The 18,804-nt window shown below is 42.5% G+C and overlaps 1 long non-coding RNA gene across 1 annotated transcript; it reads left to right on the top strand.

Annotated features, from left to right (window-relative positions):
* The first annotated feature begins 219 nt into the window (after positions 1–219).
* LOC134730763 (uncharacterized) lies at positions 220–3,502 on the top strand. The gene is made up of 2 exons (XR_010112718.1): positions 220–489; positions 2,485–3,502. It is a non-coding gene; the product is annotated as an uncharacterized LOC134730763 (long non-coding RNA).
* Positions 3,503–18,804: the final 15,302 nt, after the last annotated feature.

Raw genomic sequence — 18,804 nt, 5'->3', positions numbered from 1 at the left:
GGAAATAGAGAGAGAAAATAAAGGTGGGTAGAGAATGGGGGGACTCAGGGGGAGAGAGAGAGAGAAGGAGAGAGAGATCTAGCCACTAAGGAAGGAAAAAGTCCAGAAGAGAACACTTGTCTGCTTCAGTAAAATAATTTACACCTAACCAGGTGCAAGGGCACTGCAGGTCGTGGGTGGCATGCCCTGGTCATGCTGTGATGTTTAGGGGCCATGACATCTACCCTTTGAATCCAAATCATCAAATAGAGAGGGAACTCTGTCCCTATCTAGCTGGCAATGCCTTGCGATTTTACCTTTTAGATCTGGCAGCTCTCCACATCTGCTCACTTTGTGGGAGGCAGCTCTTGACGCACCAAATCAGGATGATTCAAAAATCAGAGCCTTGGAGACTTCACTGGAAGCCTTGGACAGTGGGAGCTGGTGGCATCCGGAGGGTGGAGTCCAAGAGGTAGCAGCACTGAGGCTCCACACACCCTCAGGAGGATGGTAAGGGGCAATCTCTTGGTGAGCACCTACTTCCCCAGGAACCTCTGCCTAGGTGGAAATGGGCCCCACGCCTAGCTTTTCTCTGGACAGGCCCTAGCCAGGGATCCAGGGTACCGGTTGAGTCCTAGGCAATGCAAATGCCTGTGTGCTGACCTTGTGGTGACTGGAAGGAAGCACCATGATCCTTCCACTTGGAACTGGACTTGCAAAGACGATGGCTCCTACTGCTTTCAATTTCCTTGGACTTTTGCAATCAGATTTAGCCTTTTGGAATGTGAACATGACTCTTTTGGGTCACCCCAGGTATGGGGTGGCCTTGGATCTGCTGGTCCTCCCCAGGCCTGAAGGACTGGCTGATATTCATCATCTCGGTTGGTGTCACCGCACTCACAATCCCCAGCAAAGATCCCCCAAAGTGTCCTGACTAGAAACATATTCCTCAACTTCCTCTCAGCTCGTGGTAGCCATTCTTCTGTTAATGTAGGCTGCATGTGGGAGGCTGGTGGTGGGTAGGGTGGGAGCCTAGAGAAGGAAGAGGAATGGCAGCCAAAAAGGAGCAGAGAAGGAGGAGGAGGCAGGAAGTATGGAAAGCTGGAGGGAGCTGGGGAAAATGGGTGTGGGGGTAGTGTGAGGAAGACAGGGAGCAGGAGAGAGAGGGGACTGGAAACAGAAGGAGAGGAGGAGGAGAAAGAGGAGGAGAAGAAGGCAGAATAAGAAGAGCAGAAATTCCAGCATATCCCAAATCTTGTTCCGGAAATGGTTATCAGTGCCCCATGGATAAAGGGAAAAGGAAATTTGCAAAGAAAAAGAAAGAAACCCCAGCGGGTAGAGGGTCTCGGCAGAATGTTTATTTCAGAGCAGGAAACTCTGGCAACCCAGGCAGAACTGTTGGCTTTAGTGGAGGCCTAAATATAGCTCTTCTCTGTTCCTAATCCTGAAAGGTGCTTAATCTCATTCTCTGAGATAGAAACCTAAAGAGAAGGGCAGAGAGAGGTAAGTCTGGGGCGACTCCTCCTATTGTAGATTAAAGGTACTCAAGTCCTGTGTGACAAAGAGAAAAAAATACCTGAAAAGGAAATTCTGGTGACTATGGAGGCTGAGAATTCACTTGTCAAATGCCCATAACTGAGAATTTTCTCAATAGCTTGTTCCATGGGTTAATGGTGAGCACCCTGGACTCTGAATCAAGCGTTCCGAGTTCAAATCTCGGTGGTACCTTGTTGTCTGCTGGCCTTTTACTCTGGAGCCAGAAGCCACTTTGGGAAGCAAACTCCACCCTCAAAGACAGAGTGAAAGGGATGTGGTTTACATTTGCCCTTCGTACCAAGTCCTGGGTTAGAGAAGAGAAAGGAAGGTTTGGGTCCCGGGGAAGGAAGCTCTGCTGCTGCAAATCCCCTAGTCCCTCCTGCTGAGGCCTCGCAATGCGTCCCCTGCAATGTCCCTCCTCCTCTCCCGTGTCCCTCCTGCTCCGGCCTCGCAATGCGTCCCTTACGATGTCCCTCCTCCTCTCCCTTTTCCTCCTCAGTGGTCCGGGTCCCAGAAACCGGCTTCTTGCAGTGGCCTGGTCCACAGGGAAATTGCCCAAACATCCCATCGGAGTCACCAATCCTGGTCCCAGTCCTGGGCGAGCCTCCCGGCCCCCTGCAATCGGAGGCCCGGACCCCGCAGCCAGCGTCCCAGCAACCGAACAAGTCCCCATCCCCTCTCAGGGCGACCCTGGGCCTCGGGGTGAGAGGTTTCCTACGCTAAAAGGGCTGCGGCCCCTCAGTGCTAGACCCCGAGATTCCTTTCACTCGGGAAATCTCGTAATCGCACCCATTGTCTTTTTGGTAAGTAAACGGTGACGTGAGAAATTTTGATGGGGTTAGCTCAGTCATTGGTGATTATGTCTCAGTTTAGGGTAGATGGTTTGAGACCTAACTTAGAAGTAACACTGTTTTATTCGGATGGCCCATCCTCTTCCGAATGTTAATTTACTCTGTTCTTCATATTCAGATTTCCATGCCGAATTTCTAGCTCCTACGTCTCTATTGCGGGCCCTAAAAGTCGCTGTTTCAGTAAGCTTTGGAACCCGACTCCAGGAAATCTCATTCTTTCGTCCCAAAATTTCAACCGGAAAGAGAAATCTGCGCGGCGGCCTCTTCAAGCGCCCGGGCCGGGAGCGTGGGTTCTGACCTTCAGTCACCGGGCCGGGCTCCCGCAGCACCACGGGTAAGAGGAGCCTGAGCAGCTCGGAGGGATGAGTGCGGGACGGTGGGGGCTCCCCCTCTTCCTGCCAGTACCTTGCCCCAAGGAGAAGATGCCTTAGGACGCGACAGATGAAAAATCTTTTCTTCTGCTTGGCAGAACACTTTGGATGCGGCTTATGGTGGGTCTTGAGAGCAAGCTAAGATGTCCCGCCAGACGCTTAGGACCATCGCTCTGATTTTCATATTTTGCAAATATGAAAATTTTCAGCGGTTACGAAGGACTGAAAAACACCGCAGTCTTTGAGGGGCTCAGTTTGGAGGGCGTGCGGAGGTGTGGGGGTGGGAGACGGGAGAGAGGTGCCTTGTTGGCTCCTTGGAGTGGACTGATAGGAAGGAAAACACACAAATTCCATTTCCCCTTGCAGGCTGGACTGCAGGGCCTAGGATGGAAAACTGGGCAGTCAAAGAGCAACAATATGTAGAGGTTGACTGCATGCATTGAAAATTGTTATCCCTCACACCTGTAATCCCGCATTTTGGGAGGCCGAGGCAGTCGGATCACGAGGTCGGGAGATGATCATCTTGGCCAACATGGTGAAACCCCGTCTCTACTAAAATACAAAAATTAGCCGGGCGTCTTGGCGCGTGCCTGTAATCCCAGCTACTCGGGAGGCTGAGACAGGGCAATCGTTTGAACCTGGGAGGCGGAGGTTGCAGTGAGCTGAAGCTGAGATCGCGCCACTGCACTCCAGCCTGGCGACAGAACAAGACTCCGTCGCAAAAAAAAAAGAAAAGAATAGAAAGAAGGAAAGAAAGGAAGGAAGGAAGAAGGAAGGAAGGAAGGAAGAAAACAAAATTGTTATCCCTAGAAAAAAGTGTAGGGGGGACCAGAACACTGCTGTTGTTGCTGTTCACCACCAGCTTTAGAGCATATGTAACTGGTAACTGTACAGTGCATCAAAAATCCTTCCTGTTTACAACCAATTATCACAACTAGCTACAGATTTCTTTGTTCCTGCTCCACTCCCACTGCTTCACTTGACTAAACTTAAAGGAAAAAAAAATTGTTTTTACATATGATATTGTTTAAATTGATCCTCAGCCCGTCCTCCTCAAGTAGCTGGGACCACAGGTGTACAACACGGTGCCTAGCTAATTTTGTAGAGACAGGGGTTTTGCCATGTTGGCCAGGCTGGTCTCGAACTCCTGGACTCAAGTGATCTTCCTGCCTGGGCCTCCCAAATTGCTGGGATTACGTGCTGGCCTCCATGCCCAGCCATCATTTGTATTTTGAATTTAAATATTTTATAGTCATAAGTATCACTCTTCAAAGATTCTGAGTTTTGTAGCATGTATATGGTGAGGTTCAGGACACACTACTCCAAAATATAACACCTTGGGGTATTGAATATTTTATGCTAAAGGAATTTGAGAAAACAACAAAAGCAGGAGGGTCACTGTCACCCTCCCCCTGCCCTTCTTCCCCAAAGCAGATCATAAGGCTCTCATGTGAGAGGTGCTCTCTCTGTACCCAGAGGAAAGATGCATTGCTGTGTCTGAAGACACAGCGACACAGAGTCTGAGCATACAGGCCTGGCTACATTTCCCCCAGTTTATTACCATTAGATCATACTCCTTTCATCATATCTCACTTCTCTATGACTATCCACTAGTCATCAAACCTACCGTTAAAAAAAAACAACTTGAAGTTTAGCTGTTTCTTCAGGTCTTCATTTCTTTAGGAAGGCTCTTTTTCTATCATGTAAAACTTACATTAAATAACTAGATATGCTCTTCTCTTGTTAGTCTGTCTTTTGCTATAAGGTTCTCAGCAGTGAACCTAGGCTGGGTGAGGAAGAGTTATATTTCCCCCCTTACATGTACAAAATGTCTTCCACTGTAAAACTGTAAAAATTTTATTGAGGCAGGTTTGAAGCAAGAAATTGAATCATTATTCCCCTTTGGATGAACTGAACGGATGAGCTAACAAACCCCCAGTTCCTCCCAGATAGAAATACTTCTCTAGCTCATTCCCTGAATCTCCTTGAGGGTCAAACCTGCTGGAGATTGAGGGGCCTTCCTGGGACCTCCCAGCCCAGGAGATTACTGCTGGTGAGAAGATTGCTGCAGTCTCCCTGGGAGGGTGCACAGCCGCTGGAAAGTATCACTGCTGTAACTTCAATACAACAAATTGTCATCATATCTGCTCTTTTTGTTTATTTATTTTTTTGTAGATGGAGTCTCACTCTATCACCCGGGCTAGACTGCAGTGACACAATCGCAGCTCACTGCAACCTCTGCCTCCTGGGTTCAAGTGATTCTTCTGCCTCAGCCTCCCAAGCAATTGGGATTACAGGTGCACTGCCATGCCCGGCTAATTTTTGTATTTTTAGTAGAGACGGAGTTTCTCCATGATGGCCAGGCTAGTCTCGAACTGCTGTCCTCAGGTGCTCTGCCCACTCGACCTCCCAAAGTGCTGGGATTATAGGCATGAGCCCTTGCACCTGGTCACATCTGCTCTTTGTGCAGTGTTGCAGGCATAATACAAGAGCTAACATGCAAATAAGTAACATATGAACACTCATCAACTGTGCCTGACATGCCAAGTGCCACATGTCAGGCACAGTCAATGAGTGTGCATAATTACTTATTTAGTCTTTACCACAGGCCAAGGTCACACCATCATCTTTATCTTCCATATGAGACAACTGAGATGCAGAGATGTTAAGTTACCTGCCCAGGGTGACTCTGGTCAGATTTCTTTCACTGTCATACTTTTTCTATGTCAAGTTTTTCTCACTGTCATAATTTTTGCCAGGGCACTTTCATTAGGAGCAATATAAACACAGTGGTTCTGAGAATGTCTTCTGGAGCCAGGCTGCCTTCACTTCAAATTCCTGCTTTCACATCCTCCTTCCCTGGCTAAGTGACCCTGAGCACTGCATCTTGCTTCCAACTTCCAAGCTTCCCTTGTCCATTCCTGGACATAAGCCAGGCTAAATATGAGAGGAGTTTAGTTCGAAGTCTAAGTGTGAAACAAAGATGATAGCCCTTTCCCGAGACAAACCTCTTCCTTTCTTGGGGATCAGACCTCCTTAGCAAAGTTAACAAATTAGGCACGAGATTGGAAATTATGGCTCAGGAGCTATGAAGCCAGAAGCCACAAGATTCCTAAGCTCCCCAATTGTGCCTATAGATAACATCATTAGTGTCAAACCTAAGATTGGTGTTCAAGGTGTTTTTCAGACCCTGCCTTATGATGGACTAGCTGGCACACCCAGACCGGTAAACTGGCTCATCTGGTCCTGTGGCCCCCACTCAGGGACTGACTCAGTGCAGGAAGACAAGCTCTGACTCCCTGTGATTTTTATCCCCAACCCAACCAATCAGCTTTCCCCATTCCCTAGCCCCTTGCCTGCCAAACTATCCTAAAAAAAAAAAAAAAAAAAAAAAAAAAGTGTCCTCTGAATTTGGGGGGAGACAGATTTGAGTAATAATAAACCTCTGTCCTGGTCACTTAGCTGTCTCTGCATTTATTAGATTCTTTCTCTATTGCAGGAAGCCTGCTTTTCTCAGCTCCATTGGCTTTTCTGGGCAACCAGCAAGATAAACTCACCAGTTACATTAATAAAAGAGAAACACAAATAGTACATACGCTTGAAAAGAAGTGTAAGTCTGTATATTTCTTTTGAAGAAACAGGAAAGGAGGAGGAATAATATGACAGGCAACACACTGTCCTAAATATTTTCATGATTCTCCTGCCTCCCCATATCCTTCTTATCCCAACAACTGCTCCCTAGAAACCTCCAACTTAAACACAATCCTGCCAGAACTAGGTTTGTCCTTCCCTTGCATTTTCCTCTCACTTGCCCCACACCCCTTCCAAATCTGTTCTTTCACTTCCAGGTCATTGAGTTTTTCCATTTAAAAATATGAAAGATACAGAAAGAAGAAGATAACCAGTCATCCATATTCCCACTACCTGGAATTAAGTACTGTTCACATATGTACATATTTTTCTTCCAAATCATTTTAAAGTTACTCTCATTTTTTTTAAATCATACATGCTTAGCATAAACCATAACACTAATACAGAAAAAGTACAGATATGTAAAATTTCTGATCACCATAAGTTCAAAATAACTTTTGTTAACATTAGGGCAACACTGATTGAATCATGTTCTTCTGGTATATCTACAGAGAGAAGAATGTATATTTTAGCTAGACTGTCCCCCCAACGCCCCTGCAAAAGAAAAAACAGAACAATAAATAAAGATATATATATATATGGGCTATATATTATATATATACATATATATAGGAGCTATCTATTATATAGATACATATATAGGAGCTATTATATATATATACATATATAGGAGCTAAATATTATATATATACATATACATATATATATATATATATATATGCTTTTCTAATATTGAGCTTAGACTCTATTTTTATTTTACAAATATTCCATTTGGGCCCGGCGCGGTGGCTCACGCATGTAATCCCAGCACTTCGGGAAGCCAAGGCGGGTGGATCACGAGGTCAGGAGATCGAGACCATCCTGGCTAACACAGTGAAACCTCATCTCTACTAAAAATACAAAAAATTAGCCGGGCGCGGTGGCGTGCGCCTGTTGTCCCAGCTACTCAGAAGGCTGAGGAGAGAGAATGGCGTGAACCCGGGAGGCTGAGCTTGCAGTAAGCCGAGATGGCGCCGCTGCACTCCAGCCTGGGCAACAGAGCGAGACTCCGTCTCAAAAAAAAAAAAGCAAAAACGAAAAAACAAAAAACAAATATTCCATTTAATAGTGCATGAATTTAACTGAAGACAAAGAGACAGAAACAGAAACGAAGGAATTCCTGAACTCTCAATCACATTTAGAGAGACGCTTTTCTAAAGGAATCCTCTAAAGCTAAACATAAGTTAAATTAAGTAGAATGCATTATGATTTGCAGTGTTTGTTTGTTTGTTTTTGAGATGGAGTTCTTGTTGTGTTTTGTTTTGTTTTGTTTTTCTCTGTTGCCCAGGCTGGAGTGCAGTGGCTCGATCTCAGCTCACTGCAACCTCCACCTCCCAGGTTCAAGCAATTCTCCTGCCTCAGCCTCCCAAGTAGCTGGGACTACAGGCGTGTGCCACCATACCCGGCTAATTTTTGTATTTTTAGTAGAGATGGGGTTTCACTATGTTGGCCAGGATGGACTCGATCTCTTGACCTTGTGATCTGCCTGCCTCAGCCTCCCAAAGTGCTAGGATTACAGGCATGAAGCACTGTGCCCGGCCTTTTTCTTTTTCTTTTGTTTTCTTTTTCTTTTTCTTTTTTTTTTTTTTAGAGCAGCATCACTTGCTCTGTCACCCAGGCTGGAGTGTAGTGGCGCGATCTCCACATGCTACAACCTCCACTCCCAGGTTCAAGAGATTCTCCTGACTCAGCCTCCTGAGTAGCTGGGATTACAGGCGTCTACATCACACCCAGCTAATTTTTTTTTGTATTTTTAGTAGAGATGGGGTTTCTCCATGTTGGCCAGGCTGGTTTCAAACTCCTGACCTCAGGTGATCCGCCTGCCTCAGCCTCCCAAAGTGCAAGGATTACAGGCGTGAGCCACCACGTCTGGCCTGCAGTGGTTTTCTTACTACTTTTTACAATCAAATTGATTAAGGCATTGGTTGAATATCGTACAATACATCCATTTCAAGTTTCATGACATGTCTACTACTCCAGAAGGTCCTCTTGTGCCCTTTGCAGTCAGTCCCCTCGACTCCCTGACCCCAGCAATTAATGATGTATTTTCTGTCACTATACAGGTTAGTTTCACCTGTTCTAGAAATTCACCTTGATGGCACCACACAGAATGCACTCTTTTGAGATTCACCCATGTTATCTCATGTTTCCATAATTTGTCCCATCTTACTGAGGGTGGTATTCCATTGGATGAATATATCACAAAAGGTCCATTCACCTCTTGATACATATGAACTGTTTCCAGTTTGGGGACTATTGTAAACAAAGCTGCTAAGAACAAGTTCTTTTTGTTAATATTTGTTTTGTAAATTCCGTTTGTCATTCTTTAGTATTAACTTATTTTGTAAAAGGACGTAACCTTCATAAGTGCAAAATTCATTCAAATTTTACAGAGGCCTGAAGCAGAAGCCTACACAATTTCCTTTGTTATATTTCATAATTAAGGGGAAAAAACTTTATTTGGGATATTGTTTCCTATCAGCAAATCCTTAATGTAAGCCACACACGATGCTAGCTGTAGTATTAGACTATCTTCTGTAATCTGTGCAATAACTCTAAGAAGTACTTCAAATTATTATTTTCCTGTAACACTTTCCAACTTGAAGCCTAGCAAATTGAAGGACCTGGCCCCAGGTCAAACAGAAGGCAAGCGGCAGCGCCAGTACTGGAAGAAGGCCTTCCCAAAGGCAGACAGAAGCTCACGTCTTTGTCAGAACCTCGGTATTTCTGATGCGCCTGGAAGCCAATATCCAAGCCGTTCTCAGTCACTGGATTGGTGGGCTGCTTTTGCTCAGAAACTCCTCGATCAGGAATCCCAAGCATACGTTAGTGATAATGGTCCCGAAACAAGGGACATTTCTTAACCATTCTAAAAACCCGTTTGCTCATCAGTAACGCAATAAGAGTTGCTTTCGGTCTTGGTTCATATATTTTATATTTGAGCAAGGCAATGTCCGCTGCTGGGGTTAGAAGTAAATGGCTCGTCTTCAGCAAACTAGATCAGTCCGTGGGACGTACGGCTTCCATTCTCAGTGTCCTGAACACTGGCTGGGCTTCCTGTGCGTTCTAGCCGGTTTTCTTTGGAGCCGCGGGTTTCTGCACGGCTCCGGGGTCGGGATGGCAGAGGCTTCTCGGAACATGCGGATCTATGAGTGCAGTCCCCGGGGTAGCCACCAGGGAACGCCATAGGCTTTCCCGCTGTGTTCCTCCTTGCCTTTTCCGTTTGGGCCAAGTAGTTTCTATTGACCATGACATTACAGATCAGAAGTGGGTGGGGTCAGAAAACACACCCTGGGAGAAGCTGGCAAAATGCCCAGAACCGCCATCACTAGGCCTGGGGTTTTCTTCTGTAGTGGAATTCTCGTGCTTATGTAGTACAGGGAGGAGCGCAGCGCATTTCCGCCAAGACGGTGAGACTGCAGTTCTGACCTGCGGGCCTCGATGAATTGCGTTAGGGCCCCTGGGCGCCGGCAGAGCCGATCTCCTACACAAAGCAAGCGTGTTATGTCTACAACCGAACGGGGACACTAAGAAAGAGCCCCAAAGGCCCTGCTTTCATCCCAAAGAACAGCGCCTGTCTGCGTAGTTTCTACCTTGCTCTATGAGGTGAGAACACCTTCACCGCTGGCACAGAAATCCTACAAACTCCTGTGGGGACCGCGGTTACAAGCAGACGCTGCGTGAAAGGTGACTCTGGGGGCTAGGGAAAAACACGAAGATTTTCACAGAGCGTGAGACCCCAAGAGACTGGAGACCATGGACCAAATTTCTGCAAACAGTAGCCTTATGTAGAAAGAGCTATGCAATCTTCGTGCTAGTTAGCTTGTGATACACATGCTCACAAAGGCTGGCGCTTCCTTCTCCAGCGAAAAGCAAGGCGATATATCACTTCCCGATTCAAAGCATCCAACTGTAAGAATAACAGTGTAGGGAGAAAGGTCTATAGTCATGGCAATATTGCCTAATGATATTTTTTTCTGTGATGGTCATTTTATAATATTATTTAAAAGTTTTTTTTAATTAAACAAGCAATGGAAATTTGAACAGAAAAATATGAAATTAAAACAATAAAAATTACCCATAATCACACTAGACTGTGATAACTAAACTGTGAATATTTTGGTTTCATAAGCTTTTAATCTTTTTCCTTAGGTATATAAAAATATTTAAGAACCAAAGAAAATTATATCACAATGGGTATATCAACTTAGTATCAGTTTTACTCATTTAATATGCCAAAGGTAACCTACTTATCCTTTGACTACAAGAGCTTTCTAAATGTCTGTATAATATTACATCAGATGAATGCAATATAATTTATTTTAAATATTTCTTATTGCATATTTAGATTGTTTCTAATTTTTGAGTATGATCAACAACTCTTTGACCAGTATTCCTATAGCTAAGTGCTTATGTTGTAGGTCTGATTATTTCCTTAGTACAAATTTCTAACAGTGGAGTGTCAGTCAAAGGGTATGTACAATGTAAACATGTAGATGTGTATTGTCAAATTATCCCCCACCAAGTTCCTAAAATATGCATCTTTACTGTCATGGTGTAACTACCAAAGTCCTGTACCCTTGAAAACATAGATTCTTATTTCAGAACATCTTTATCACTTTAAAAGATAAACTATGCCATCCTCTTGTTGTTAGCAAAGTGCATTTCTTTGATTACTCCCCTTTTACAGAAGAGTAAATGAAGATTCAGTAAGTTTGTGTGAGTTATGCATGGGTGCATAGATAACGCATGCAGAAAGCAATCACTTCAGTTTTCCATATTTGAGGTCCTCTCTGGGCCAGTACAGTTCGAGACACTAGAAATTCAAAACCACAGATAATGCCCTCCTGGGCCTGTAGGATGTACTTGTTAGGTGGCAGGGGCGAGGCCCAACCAGTGCGCACAACAATGTCATAGCCCCAGGTGAGTGTGGGAGGGGAAGTTGTAGAAATATTTTCCAGCCAAAGAAATCAGTGAAGTAAAGATAGGCAGGAGGCAGGCAAAAAGGAGGCAGAACTGGCAGGTTGTGGGGGCAGGAGTGGCCACGGATGAGGAGCCAGGCTTGGCAACACAGGTGCAGGTGGCACGTGTCGTAGGCACAGGCGTGGAGATCTGAGGGCGTAGAGGGGAGAAGACCGTGCACCGCCAATGTCAACTGTGTGGAAGCAAACCTGGGCTACATCTAAGAGTCCTGAGAGCAGGGGAGGAGAAGGGAGGAAGAGACAACAGAAGTCCTGGGTGGGAAGCAGAAATATTTCCTGAGTCAATGAAAGAGCCCCAAGCCTCCAGACCTGCCAGGGCTCAAGCAGGCAGCTCCAGATGCCAAGACCTATAATCCAGCAGTTCAGGTTGATTTTGCCAGAGTAGTGTGAAGAGGCCCTGATTTTCCCCTTTAATGTATACCCATACAAAAGGCAGAAGAGTTGTTTGAAAAGCAGGAGATTCACAGTTACAAGCACATAGGAAGCACAAGAAAAACTGGTAGAAGGGATCTGGGCCCTTCAATGTTGACAGCCTTCTCTAGGAGCCCTGGCTACAACAGAATGAGAAGGATCCTTGGGGGGTATAAAAAGGTGGGAAGGAGAACAAGCCAAACAAAACACCACCCTCAGGACTACAGAGAAGTTATTTCAGGAGATGCATTGATTCCATGTTCTTGTTTCCATAGGTTGCTGTTTTGTAACTTTTTTTTTCTTAGGTGAAGGAATTAGGTGTCCTCCCCCACTGTCTGAAGAAAGATATGCCTGTCATGAAGCGTGCCCTTACTTACTTTGAAGGGGACAAGCCTTTTTTAGCTTCAATATTTATTTCCTATTTTGATGGGGAAACCTTTAGGGAAGTAGAAAGAGAGCTTAAAGCCTTGGGGGAGACATTTTACGTGCTTGCTAAAAAAATGCATTAAAATATTTAGTACATGTCCTGAATGTAACCCAGCCCTCCAGAGCTATTTTTTTCTCACTGTATTAGTCCATTTTCATACTGTAATAAAGAACTGCCTGAGACTGGGTAATTTATCAAAGAAAGAGGTTTAATTGACTCACAGTTCAGCATGGCTGGGGAGGCCTGAGGAAACTTACAATCATGGTGGAAGGTGAGGGGGAAGCAAGGCACCTTCTACACAAGGTGGCAGAAAGGAGAAGTGCTAAGCAAAGGGGAAGAAGCCCCTTATAAAACCATCCGATCTTGGGAGAACTCACTCACTATCATGAGAACAGCATGGGTGAAACCATCCCCATGATTCAATTACCTCCACCTGGTCTCTCCTTTGACAAATAGGGATTATGGGGATTATGGGGATTACAATTCAAGATGAGATCTGGGTGGGGACACGAAGCCTAACCATATCAGGGGAGGGGTCTCACAACTGAATATTTCAGATAATTTTAATATGTGCTGGTATCCACAAACAAGAGCCAATGTGGACTCAGCAGGCAATGTCATGGGCCTTCTGTTTCAAAAATGATTCAGATAGACTTTTATGCTTTTACATGTGCCATATGGGAGTGGGGCATTCTCATCTTGTTCCTTGTTTTACCCTCAGCATCTACCTTTCATAGCAGTAACTGATGATCATGAAATGTTTGTTGATTGAATGGCTGAAGTATAGACAGATGCAGCTTCTGTCCATGAAAGGCATCCTGCTTGCTCCTTGCACTGTGTCCAGTGAAAACTCTTGTTTCTCTGCGCCCCTGCAACACGTTTCACATCACAAGGAGCACAAGGCCCTGGCTTCCATTTCCTACCTGAAGCTCAGCAGCCCCATTTGCGTCCCATCAGCTGCCTGCTCCGGAATAGAGGAGGGAAGGGCTGGGCTTCAGAGTTTGCTTTTTTTTCTTGGTTCTGTGAATGGAAAATGTCAAAGGATCCTGTGAAGGGATCCAGATTGATACCTTGGGGTCTGGTGTACGTAGGTCTGTTTGTGTTAACTCACCATTTAAAGACAGAAAAAAGGAAAACATACATATTTATAGCCTCCTAGAGAGAGCCTTGGTGCTAGTTTTGATGGCTTGCTGGGAACACAAGTGAAGCCAAGGGGGGTATTGTGGTTGGGAGCATTGATTTTGGGAGGAAAGTGGTGCTGGTATCATTTAGGGAGAGACAACAAGATGCTCCTGTGGACCACCACTGATTCTCTCACGCTGATGACATCTGGCAGTAGTGACAATGTGATGCGAGCCCAAAGAGGGGAGGGTCTTGTAGAAATTTCATGTGGTTGCATCAACTTCAGCTTTTGGTAACTGGTGGATAGCCAAGCAGCAGGAGTAGGGCAGAATACCATGAGTCTGTGAACCAGGCAGAGAGTTGAATGACATGAACTTGAGTCAGGGAGGAGAAAACTAGGGGCCGGGCACATCTTTGATTAGTGAGTAACCAACAATGTGGACCCCAGAGGGCTTAAGGCCCTTCGCTGGAGAACTAGATGGTTATCCCTGGGTCCTGTTATTGAGGCTAGCTTCTCTCAAGTTTCAACGCTAGTCAGACTACCATATCTAAATCATGGAAAGTGTGCCACTGGTTATGTTAAGAGGTGATGTTTGAATATTTAGATGGAGATAATCAAAGTATTACAAAAATGACAAAGGATTCAATGCAGTAAACAAGTTAATTTACACACCAGAGTCAAAATTTCACAAATATTATTGCATAGAGTGAAGATAAATTTTTAAAATTTAAATTAATTTAACAAAATAAACATGGTACTTAAATGTGGCTTTTTTGGTATAGATTATTTTCTTATTCAAGACTTTTCCTTTCCTAGTTTATAAGTATTTTGTTGCTATTCTTCCACTCTCTGAAAATTGCAAAATGCATACTTAACTTTTCAAATACAAGTTTTTCCAAAAATTGTATACATCTCCTGAAAACGAGTGCCTTTGAAGATGGCAACTCCATTTCTGCTCCCTCTAATTCACGAGTTATTCTTGACTTGTTTTGTGGAATTAATTAGTTTCATCTTTTTCTTAATGGCAAAAACTACTTGTCATGATTTTTGCATGTTTCCTACCTTCTTGATCCTCATCTTTTTCTCTGATTTAATTACATCCTTTTCTGAGGATATGCTGCAGATAAACTCTTTTTGTTTGCCCAAGAATGTCTGCATTTCATCCTACTCTTAAAAAGTGGGTCTTAGAAATTCTAGGTTGGCAATTATTTTTTATTAGCACTTTGGTGATCTCATTCTTCTGGCATCTGTCTTTCATCATTTCTGTTGAGTAGTTAGTGGTCAATGCCATTCTGCCGCCTTGAAAGTAAGCTGTTTTATTCACTACCTTGTGGATTTATGCATGTGTGTGGTTGTTCTTTGGTTTTACTATTGTTTTTGGTTCGTCCAACTCACCATGACATGTTCAAGAGTAGTTTTATGTTTGTGTACCCTCTATAGATTTAGGAACTTCCCATTGGCTTTCTTTTGATGTAGGGTATCAGTCATTATCTTAAAATATTACTTACAAACGTTTTCTCTGTTCTATGTTCTTTCTCCTCTTTGTTTAGGAATCCAAGTAAAAATATGGTAAAATGTCTCACTGCCTCTGTTTTGCTGTGATGCATTCTGCATAATTTCTTCTGACTGATCTTTGGATTCACTAGTACCTACTTTAGCTACTACAAAATAGTGAACAGCCATTGCATTTAAAAATTTATTTTTTGCATCTTTCTATTTTAGAAATGTTCTTTGTTTCCTTTTTCACACATTCCAGTCATTTAAAAAATATTTATTTTATTTTAGATTCAAGGGGTCCATGTGAATGTTTGTTAAATGGGTATAATGCATACTGGTGGGGATTGGGCTTCTAGTTCACCCATTACCCAAATAATGAATATTGTACCTAATAGGTAGTTTTTCAACACTCACATCCTCTCCCCTTTGGGAAACCTCAGTGTCTATTATTTCAATCTTTATGCCCATGTGTACCAATTGTTTAGCTTCCCCTTGTAGGTGAGAATATGCAGTATTTTATTTTCTGTTTCTGAGTTAATTCACTTAGAATAATGGTCTACACCTCCATCCATGTTGCTTCAAAGGACATGATTTCATTCTTTTTTATGGTGGTGTAGTATTACATGATGTGTATATATATCACATTTTCTTTATCCAATCAATTATTGATGGACCCATAGGTTAGACTTAGGTTGGTTCCGTGACTTTGCTATATTGTCATGGTATTGTCCTATAATGATTTGTTTTCCTTTGGGTAGGTGTCCAGTTATGAATATTTCTGGGTCAAATGGTAGTTCTGTTTTCAGTTCTTTGAGATATCTTCATACTGTTTTCCATAGAGCTTGAACTAATTTATATTCCCACCAATAGTGTATAAGCGTTCTCTCTTTGCTCTGCATCCAAGTCAACCTCTGTTTTTTTCTTTTTTCAACTTTTTAATAACAGCCATTCTGACTGATATAAGATGATATCTCATTGTGGTTTTAATGAGCATTTCTTTAATGATTAGTGATTCTGAGCATTTTTTCATGTGTTTGTTGGCTGCTTGCATTTTTTTTTTTTTTGAAAAATGTCTGTTCATGTCCTTTGCCTAGTTTTTAATGGGGTTGTTTCTTTTTCTCTTCTTGAATTCTTTGAGGTCCTTGTAGATTCTTGATATTAGTCCTTTGTCAGAGACATATTTTGCAATTCTGTTTTTTTTTTTTTTTTCAAGCATGGCGAGAAAGATTTTATTCAGGACCAGAGCAATAGTTACAGGGACCACTGAAATGTTGTCTGACAGTGGGGAAGAGAGATTCCATGCTGGTCATTTTTAACAGCTTTCTTTTATTATTATTGTTATTATTATTATTATTATTATACTTTAAGTTCTAGGGTACATGTGCACAACGTGCAGATTTGTTACATATGTATACATGTGCCATGTTGTCGTGCTGCACCCATTAACTTGTCATTTACATTAGGTATATCTCCTAATGGTATCCCTCCCCCCTCCCCCTACCCAACGACAGCTCCTGGTGTGTGATGTTCCCCTTTCTGTGTCCAAGTGTTCTCATTGTTCAGTACCCACCTATGAGTGAGAACATGCCGTGTTTGGTTTTCTGTCCTTGCGATAGTTTGCTGAGAATGATGGTTTCCAGCTTCATCTATGTCCCTACAAAGGACATGAACTCATCCTTTTTTATGGCTGCATATTTGACAGCTTTCTTTTGCTGAGATTCTTTCAAGTGTGTTCTAGCTTTGGGCGTTATGAGAAGAGTTGTTTTACAACCTTTTTCTCGATTATTTTTAAATCTAGGGTCTTTGTAGAACTGTTTCTTTCTCCACTATTTCTTCTAGTTCTCTGTAATGGTTATATGTATATATATATATGATACATATGTACTTATCTATCAGCTATATACATCATATAGGTGATACATACATACGCTGTGAGTGCATTATTTTCCTTGGAATATTATTGTGGAGATTCTTTCAGGATGAGGAGGAACTGCACATTTGTTTCTATTAGGTATTGTGAACTGTTTTAAACTAAATTTATAGCTTGAGTTTTTGAGATTGTAATTTATGCAACAGCAGCATTTTCCCCATGCTTTGTTCAGCACCAACGAACACTTACTTGCCGACACATGGAAGCAGGAGTGAGGTAGTGTGGGTTTACTTTTGGTTTATGCTTATTGTGAAATTATAGCTCTTTGGAGGTCTTGTTTCATAGGGGGAAAGTCTTCTATTATCACATGCGTGTTGCTGGGGACTTGAGATTTTTTCCTTCTTCCGTATCACTCCACAGAGACTGAAAAACTGAAGCTCAAATTCACTGCTTTCATGAATTCTCCAAGGGCCAAAGGGAATTCAACATTTAGCTTTCTTTTCTGAGATCAAGACATCACTTAGATTTTGGTCTTGTAATTCCTTACCATCTTGTATGCTCTTTGTTGCTCCAAAATCTTTTTCTTCTATCTTATGCAGAATTTCTAGTTGTTTTTATCAAGAATGTGGGTTTGAACAACTGAGCATATTATTTTATTGGAAACGTGCAATTGCTTTTTACTACCGATTCCTAATTATCCAGAGGATCTAGAAAAAATGGATTTAACTCTTTGGCCAATTAAAACACAAATTTATTCTAAAAAAGGATTATCTGTTCTTATAAAGTTATAGTATATTAAAAGATATTTAATACATAAATAACAGTAAACAAAGTATCCTCTACTATGGTTTGAAAATTATTTAGAATCTTGGGATTGTCCTGGGTCTCTCTAAATGCTAATGATCACCAATGAGTTTGACAAATAGAGATGTTACAAGTGATTGGTTTAAATCTTTGATGCACGTTAAATGTATTTTAAAATGTGCCCCTAACTCTTTATTTTACCTGACTGTATTTCAGTGCATCAGTGTAAGGGAAGACATGAGATCATGGGTTTAAGTGAGGCTTCATCATACTAAGACAACGTGATCAGGTAAGTACTTGCCCCTCTACATGTCAGCATTCTCACCTGTAACATAGTACAAACAGGACTTTGTCTGAGTCCCTTGCAACATTTTGTGGAGCATCAAATACAATAAAGACCGTGGATATGCTTTGTAAACCTTGAGTTTCTACACATATGCAAATATAAGTACTGGTAAGATATAGAATGAGCAAGGGAAATAGAATCCTATTTTTATGTTTCAATTTTATGGATTGCTGGAAAATTGAAGTGTATAGGAGTCTTCCTGTGTTGCTCACTAGAATGCCTTTGGCTGGGTTTACTGGTATTGCACGAAAACAGCTGTTAGCAAAGACAAGACTTAGGCACCCAACAAGACCTTTTATTTTCACATGACTGAGCCTCTGACTTCAATATGCGTTCCGTGTTTTTCCCAGAAGTTCTTTTGTGTTATGTACAATTACTCTGCTGAACAGATTGTATTTGTTTTTTTCTTTGTTTGTTTGTTTGTTTGTTTTGTTTTGTTTTGTTTTACTGTGAGACAGTGATGCCAATGCTTGTGTATTTAGGATGGGGGTCGCAGACTCTGTACTTCCAGGAGAAGCCCCCGGAAGGTCTTAGCTGGCTCCTGAGGGGGCACATTTGCTGTGCTCATTGCACTTTACCTGGTGTCATGAAGCATAAAGAGCACAAACTTGGACACCAAGAGTCTACATTAAAGTCCCACTCCTTTATGTTTGTAAGTATGGGATATTGGGAAGTTGCTGCACCTTTTTTTGCTCATTTTCTTCACTGAACAGCAGAAATAGAAAAATTTCTTCTTAATAGGGCTTAAGGGAGACTCAAATACAACACTGTATATGATGTTCTTTTGCAAATTGTAAAGCAAAGTACAAAGTTTCAAATATATTCATTATACCTATATATCTAGCTTTTTATTCCATTTGGTTCAAAAAATTTATGTGTTCCAAAAAATTATGGAGGTGATACATATCTAAGTAGAG

Source organism: Pan paniscus, chromosome 1 (genome assembly GCF_029289425.2).
Source record: "Pan paniscus chromosome 1, NHGRI_mPanPan1-v2.0_pri, whole genome shotgun sequence".
Classification (NCBI taxonomy): Eukaryota; Metazoa; Chordata; class Mammalia; order Primates; family Hominidae; genus Pan; species Pan paniscus.
The sequence above is the reverse complement of the archived record's forward strand: the minus strand, read 5'-3'. Positions and strand labels throughout refer to the sequence as shown.